This window comes from Phacochoerus africanus, chromosome X, assembly GCF_016906955.1.
Source record: "Phacochoerus africanus isolate WHEZ1 chromosome X, ROS_Pafr_v1, whole genome shotgun sequence".
NCBI classification, from domain to species: Eukaryota; Metazoa; Chordata; class Mammalia; order Artiodactyla; family Suidae; genus Phacochoerus; species Phacochoerus africanus.
Window position 1 is genome coordinate 15,297,832 of NC_062560.1, and position 7,173 is coordinate 15,305,004.

Consider the following 7,173-nt stretch of genomic DNA (forward strand, 5'->3'; position numbering starts at 1 on the left):
CCCAAGCACCTCATGGCCAGTGTCCATTCGTGCCTCTGCACCCTCCCTTCCTGAACCTCCTTGCCCCGCCCTGACAGCTGGGCACCTACTGATTTTGCAGAACCTCAGAGAGTCGAGTCATGGCTGCCTGGGGCTGTGACACCAAGGGGCACTAGCCATGGAGCCATTGTGAAATGGCACGGTGGTGATGATGGCACAGTGCTGTCAACTCATTACAATGCACTGAACTGTACACTTCAGGGGATTCTGGAGCACGGTATGGACATTAAACCCCCATAAAGTGGCTTCTTAAAAAACAAACTATCTCACAATGTATGTCAATCAAACACAGCCTTGTCAATCAACAACACTTCAATACAATTTTTCAAAAGAAACCATCACTCTGTATGCCTTAACCTTACAAAGCAATGCCTATATGTCAATTTCTCAGGAAAACTGGGGGGGGAAAACCTTTAGCTCCATGATAACCCATCTGGAGTTCCCATCGTGGCACAGTGGTTAACGAATCCGACTAGGAACCATGAGATTGTGGGTTCAATCCCTGCCCTTGCTCAGTGGGTTAAGGACCCAGCATTGCCATGAGCTGTGGTGTAGGTCGCAGACGCGGCTCAGATCTGATGTGGCTCTGGCACAGGCCGGTGGCTACAGCTCCGATTCAACCCCTAGCCTAGGAGCCTCCACATGCCGCGGGAGCAGCCCCAGAAAGGGCAAAAAGAAAAGAAAAGAAAAAACAAAACATAACCTTTCTGTGATGGTCTTATTCCTCCCAAATCCCCAAACCAGTTTTCTCTGTCACCACTTCCCACCCCCCACCGCCAAACACACGCGCTCTGGACCTGCTCCATCTCTAGAGGTCTTTCCCTCCTTAGACTCCTAAGTCCCTGAGGGCACCGCCTCATCCAAGCTTTTGCCACTCATGTCCAGACGCACACCTGGCATGTGAGGCAATTTAACTGCAGCTTAGTGGATCAACCTGTCGCACTGTAACTCCCTAATTCCTTAAGCTATTGCAAAAGGAAGCCCAAGCGCTGGGTCCCGGATTAAAATGCTTGTTTCCTTATTTGGAAAGGCACGGCTCTGGGTCTTTGGAATGCCTGAGTGTTGCTGGTGCCCACACAACAAACACCCACAGGGTGCTTAGCCGGGATTCCTGCCCTTGGATTCCCACTGCACCCCAAATGAACTGCCCCCACCCGTGCCTGCACTTAGAATAGCCAGTTCATCTACAAGGCCTTAAAAGCCTGTCTGGAAGAGAGTTTGGAGAACCCCTCCCAGATTCCCTGGTGCGGTGGCCCAGTTTGGTTAGCAGGAGCCCTGTAGGCGTCCAAATGTCTCAGAAACCACACCGTGTTCTGATCTTAACTTTCCTGCCCTAACAAAATCATACCAACTTCATAAGCAACCCCTGAAACGAGTGCTGGCCCCCACGTCCTCTGCACTCAGCAGGCCATGCTTCCAGACCGTATGAGGTATTTCAGCGAAGCAAGGAAGGCACTGGAGCCCAGCCTCACCTATCACTTCCCATGTGACCACATTATAAGGTGCACCTTCTGCTTCTGCAGAAGCAGGTTTCCTGATACGTGCCCGGAGTTCCCGTTGTGACTCAGCGGGGTACGAACCTGACTACTATCCATGAGGATGCCGGTTCGATCCTTGGCCTCGATCAGTGGGGTAAGGATCCGGCGTTGCCACAAGCTGCAGCATAGGTCACGGATGCGGCTCGGATCTGGCGTTGCTGTGAACTGTGGGGTAGGCCGGCAGCTGCAGCTCTGATTCGACCCCTAGCTTGCCAACGTCCATATGTTGCAGGTGTAGCCTTAAAAAGAGAGAGAGAAAAAAAAAAAAAAAAAACTGCCCACTGGAACTTACCGAGCAGGCCTGCCCATCAAGAGAGGCAGCGTATGAGAATGTGGTCGAGTTAAAAATGGGTCCAGAGTTGCTTAGCAGTACCTTCCTTGCTGGTTTCCTCTTGCACTTTGCCCTACGTTTCAGTTAGGCCACTGAGATCTGCCAGTTATCCCCCCATTGCTGCAGAACCAAGAAGCTCTTGATCTCCTTCAATCCAACAGGAGATGTGGGTACAGAGTAAGTCTGTATAAAGGGCACCCTCTGACTCAGAGTTCTGTTTTCCCTCAGTGTCTCGAATGATCTTTCTCCAACAGCTGATCACAGCAGCCTAATTTAAAATGAAGCGTGTCATGGGAATTTCCAGTGTGGCACAATGGAAAAGAATCTGTCTAGGATCCATGAGGATGAGCATGTGGGTTCGATTCCTGGCCCCACTCTCTGGGCTGGTGATCCACCGTTGCCTTGAGCTGTGGTGTAGGTCGCAGACACAGCTTGAATGGGGTGTTGCTATGGTGTAGGCCGGCAGCTGTAGCTCCAATTCGAGCCCTAGCCTGGGAACTTCCATATGCCTTGGGTATGGCCCTAAAAAGACAAAAACTTGTGTTATTGGTAAGTCAGCACAGAATCTAAGGGATGACATTTGTCCCTGTCATTATACTTTTCCTATACTTTTTTTTTTTTCCAATTTTCCCCAAAGAACATATCGTGCTATTACATTTAGGGGGAGTGTTGTTTAAAAAAAACAAAGAGGAGTTCTCGTCGTGGCTCAGTGGTTAACCTATCCGACTAGGAACCACGAGGTTGCAGGTTCGATCCCTGGCCTCGCTCAGTGGGTTAGGGATCCGGCGTTGCCGTGAGCTGTGGTGTAGGTCGCAGAGGCGGCTTGATCCTGAGTTGTTGTAGCTGTGGCATAGGCCGGCAGCTACAGCTCCGACTGGACCCCTGGCCTGGGAATCTCCATATGCCTCGGGAGTGGCCCTAGAAAAGACAAAAAAGAAAGGAAGAAAATTTTAATGCTGATTCTATTTTTAGACCAACCACTTTCAAGACACTAAGCAGTAGGCCCTGTTGGAAGAACTTTGTATATAGTATCCTCTTGACAACGCTGTGAGGTAGGTGTTAATATTTCATTCCTTTTTAGAGATGAGGAAATAGAGGCACAAAGATGAAGCCATCTACCCAGGGTGACACAGCTAGTAAGTGATGGAGCTGCTACTTGAAGCCAAGCACTTTGGTGTCGGAGTTCACACTATTAACGAGTATTCCAAGGGGACAGGATGTGAGTGGCTGGTTGTACCACCTACCATGACTTCAAGAGTCCAATTACACAAGCAGGCTCCCTTGGGAGAAATTGGTGGTCTATTAGACTGCAGAATCCTGAAAGCAAAAACTACATCTTATTCATCTGTATTTCTTTTTTTCTTTTTTTTTGTCTTTTGTCTTTTTGTTGTTGTTGTTGTTGTTGTTGCTATTTCTTGGGCCGCTCCCGCGGCATATGGAGGTTCCCAGGCCAGGGGTTGAATCGGAGCCGTAGCCACTGGCCTATGCCAGAGCCACAGCAACGCGGGATCCGAGCCGCGTCTGCAACCTACACCACAGCTCACGCCAACACCGGATCGTTAACCCACTGAGCAAGGGCAGGGACCGAACCCGCAACCTCATGGTTCCTAGTCGGATTCATTAACCACTGCGCCACGACGGGAACTCCTCATCTGTATTTCTGTACCAGTTAGGCTTTTGTCTGTTTGGTTGGTTGGTTTGGTTTGGTTTTTTTAGGGCCACACCCACGGCATATGGAAGTTCGCAGGCAAGTCGTTGAATTGGAGTTGTAGCCGCCGCCCTACACACAGCCACAGCAACGCCAGATCCAAGCCGCATCTGCAAACTACCCTGCAGCTTGTGACAGCAACGCCGGATCCTTAACCCACTGAACAAGGCCAGGGATCGAACCCGTATCCTCATGGATACTAGTTGGGTTCGTTACCGCTGAGCCACGATGGGAATTCCTCTACCAGTTAGCTTCAGAGGCATAATAAACCACCTCGAAACTCAAGTACCTAAAAACCACAACCGTCGGTCTCACTCACAATTCCATGGGTGGGCATTTTGGTTGGTCATTCTTTGCCGGTCTTCTGCATTGCTGAGCTGGGCCATGCTGGTTAATTGCTGGTCCACTAGATGTCTCTGCTGCTGGAAGTTAGCTGGCTCTAAGATGGGACATAGGAGCCCCTGGGCCGCAGGTCTCTGATCATGCAGCAGTGGCAAAATCCCAAGAGCCTCAAGAGAGGATCAGCCCCAGTGAGCAAGAGCTTTTCATGTCTCCGCTTGCATCACATTTGCTGTTGACCCATTGGCCGAAGCAAATCACATGGCCAAGCTCACAGTGTAGGAAGGGACTACCCAAAGGCTGGATGCAGGGGGGTAAGTAGTCTATGGCCATTTATGCAATCTACCAATAGCTCCGTAACACAGACCCTAATAAAGAGTAAGCACAAAATAAATGCTCAGTGAATCGAATGCTGTCTCTTCCTCATGAAAAATCAAAATAAGACCAACAATCTCTTCCTTCTCGACATGAGGGACACAGCATCAAGCAGATGGAAGAGGCTGACTGCCACCTCCTCACAATAGAACACTCCTCCTGGGTGATGGAGCCTGCCATTTGACAGTCACCTCTCAATGCAGGGTCTTCTCAGCTCTTGGGGTGAGGAGTGTGTTCTCACTGGGGGCTGCTTCCTTCAAGCTCTTAGAATCCCAGGCCTTGCTCTCATCAATGGTTCCTTCCGCCTTTCCAATTCTCCCACACTTCCGTCGGGTCCCTCAGGGATACCTTTCTAAAGTTGCACGCCCTCTAGCGGCGCCCTAAAGTTCTGCAGACCTTTAAAGAAAAGTGTTCAAAGCCTTCTACAACAATTGTGTGTGCTTTAGGTCAGCGCCTTCCAACAGAGGGCAGTATTTCCCCCATGTGATATTTGGCAGTGTCTAGACATTTTTGGTTGTTACCACTGGAGGAAGGGTGATGGCATCTAGTGGGTAGAGCCCAGGGACGCCGCTAAATATCCTATAATGCATGGGACAGCCCCTGTAGCAAAGAATGATCCAGTTCAAAGTGTCAACAGCCATGTTTGAGAAACTCTGTGTTAGTTCAAAGTAAGCCTTCTTTCATCCTAAGGATGTACCCACTGCCCTGCCTGCGGCTATTACATGGCTGGATCCATCACCCCCTCTGAGAAGAACCAATGACTAGGCAACAATGCTAAATTCTCTCTGTGCCACTTAAATCTCAGGAATGGTTCATGGGGCACCCCATCATCTCCCAGGGTAGACAGGCAAACTAAGGTCTAAATGGGAGCTTGGTTACATGCAAGATGATCTTATTGTCTCTTTCTATTATCTATGCTCCATCCTACTGATTCTGGGAGCAATTTTCTCAAAAGAGAGGCGTGCTTAAAGGTTTTTATTGTAAGCCAGTTAATAGCCTCAGGAAAGAAAAATGGCTTCCTATGGAGAAGAGCATTGTGGGACATCTGTGTGAGCCATCCAAACTCTTTGATCAAATGCACATTACTCGCAAGGAAGAGATGACAGGCATTCAGTTTTAACAGAATGACACTTGTTCCATGGAGGAAGTGAATTTCTTACTGTCAGAGAGAACACCAAGAAGTGAAGGAATAAAGCTACGCAGACGCTGATGGCGATGGCAGCTCCATGGACAAATGTGACAGGAGATGAAAGCCTGATTCTCATCACCCATCTTGCTGTGGCATTTGAGCAATGCTAATTAGAAGCGAGGAGCTGACGTGTCCCTAGCATGAAAGAGAAATGAAAATTTGCCCAGGACATTTAGTTCTGAAGTTTTCACAGACAACGTCTATGATAAAGTTGCTCGTTATTAACCCCGGGCTTTGTTTCTTGCCTGCTGGCTTTCGCAGACTCCTTGGTGCCTCCTCAACCAGTCCCCGGAGCTCTTCCTTCAAGACGGCAGGAAGAGTCTTGCAGGGATTCTAAAACTCAAAACCTATTTAAAATTGTTCATCGCTGTTAACAAATGAGTGCGTGAAAATGCAGCGATCGAGCCTCCCCCACCCCACCCCCCAAAGGGAAGCAGGAAGCCCGGGAAGGGAGGGAGGATCCATGGCTCCAGCGGCTCTTGCTTTTACTGGGAAACCCTTTCTTCCTCCACTTGTCCCCAGGTCCTGAGGCTTCTCCACTTTCACCTCCTCCCTTCCACCTGTCCTCCTCACCCCCCCCCCTGCCCCTGGACCGCAGATGGGGACCGACAGCAATGCCAGGCATGGAGCTGGGGGCAACGTGCCTCGCTCGGTGCACACCTCCCATGTGTGCGCCTCGGAAGGGGACGTGGAACAAAAGGCCCTGTACTCTGGTCCTTCTTTGGCGGTGAGGTCTGGGATTGGGATGACTCCAAGGAGGGGCACGGAGTCTGCGCCTGGCCCCTGGCACTGTGAACCCAGCTTCCTCTGTGGGCCCCATCCTCTCAGCTGGCTGCTCCCCTGACTGCCTGGACTTCTCTCCAAGGACGCCCTGTGGGCGGCAGGAGAGGATGCTGCCTGGGGCCTTGGGCGAGGAGCGCCTCCAGAAAAGTCTCCCCCGCTACACACACCCCAGGCTCCTGACTAGCATTCCGCCCCTACTGGATCCTGGGCCAAAGGCGTCTTCCTTCAGAGGAGAAACTTTAAGGAACCGTGAGGCTGGGTCTCCATCCACGCTCAGAACCACCTTTGGCTGAACACCAGTGGCTTCCCTTCTGTCACAGTGGAGTCAGAACCTGTGTTGGGGGGCAGCCATGGCGGAGAAAGGCTAAGAGACCGCTGACCTGCTGGGACAAAGGGGGGGGCCTGAATGAACGTTACAGAAAAAAAAAAAACCATGAGTTTTAAGTCATGAGATTCTTTAGGACGTGTCTATTCTGTACGAGACACCATGCTAAGCACTTGTGTTTCTATTCTTTTCTCCCACAGGCTGTGTGACGTTGGGCCAAGTGGTTAACGCCCCTGTTTCTGTTCTCTTCGCCGGGTAGAAACAGCCACCTTGCCTAGGGGTTCAGAGGACTGGTTGAAACAATGTGTGGCAAGTTCCTGGCATGTGGCCGCTGTCTTAGCTCAGGCTGCTGTAACAAAATACCACAGACTGAGTGCCTTGACCTCGCAGAAAGGCCTTTTCTCACAGTTCTGGAGCCTGGGACATCCATGATCAAGGTACCACTGGCTGATTGAGGTCCTGGTGAGAACCCTCTCGCTGAGGTGCAGAGTCGGCTCCTCACGGGGTTCTCACGCAGCCTTTCTTCAGTGCGCATGTGCCGCGAGG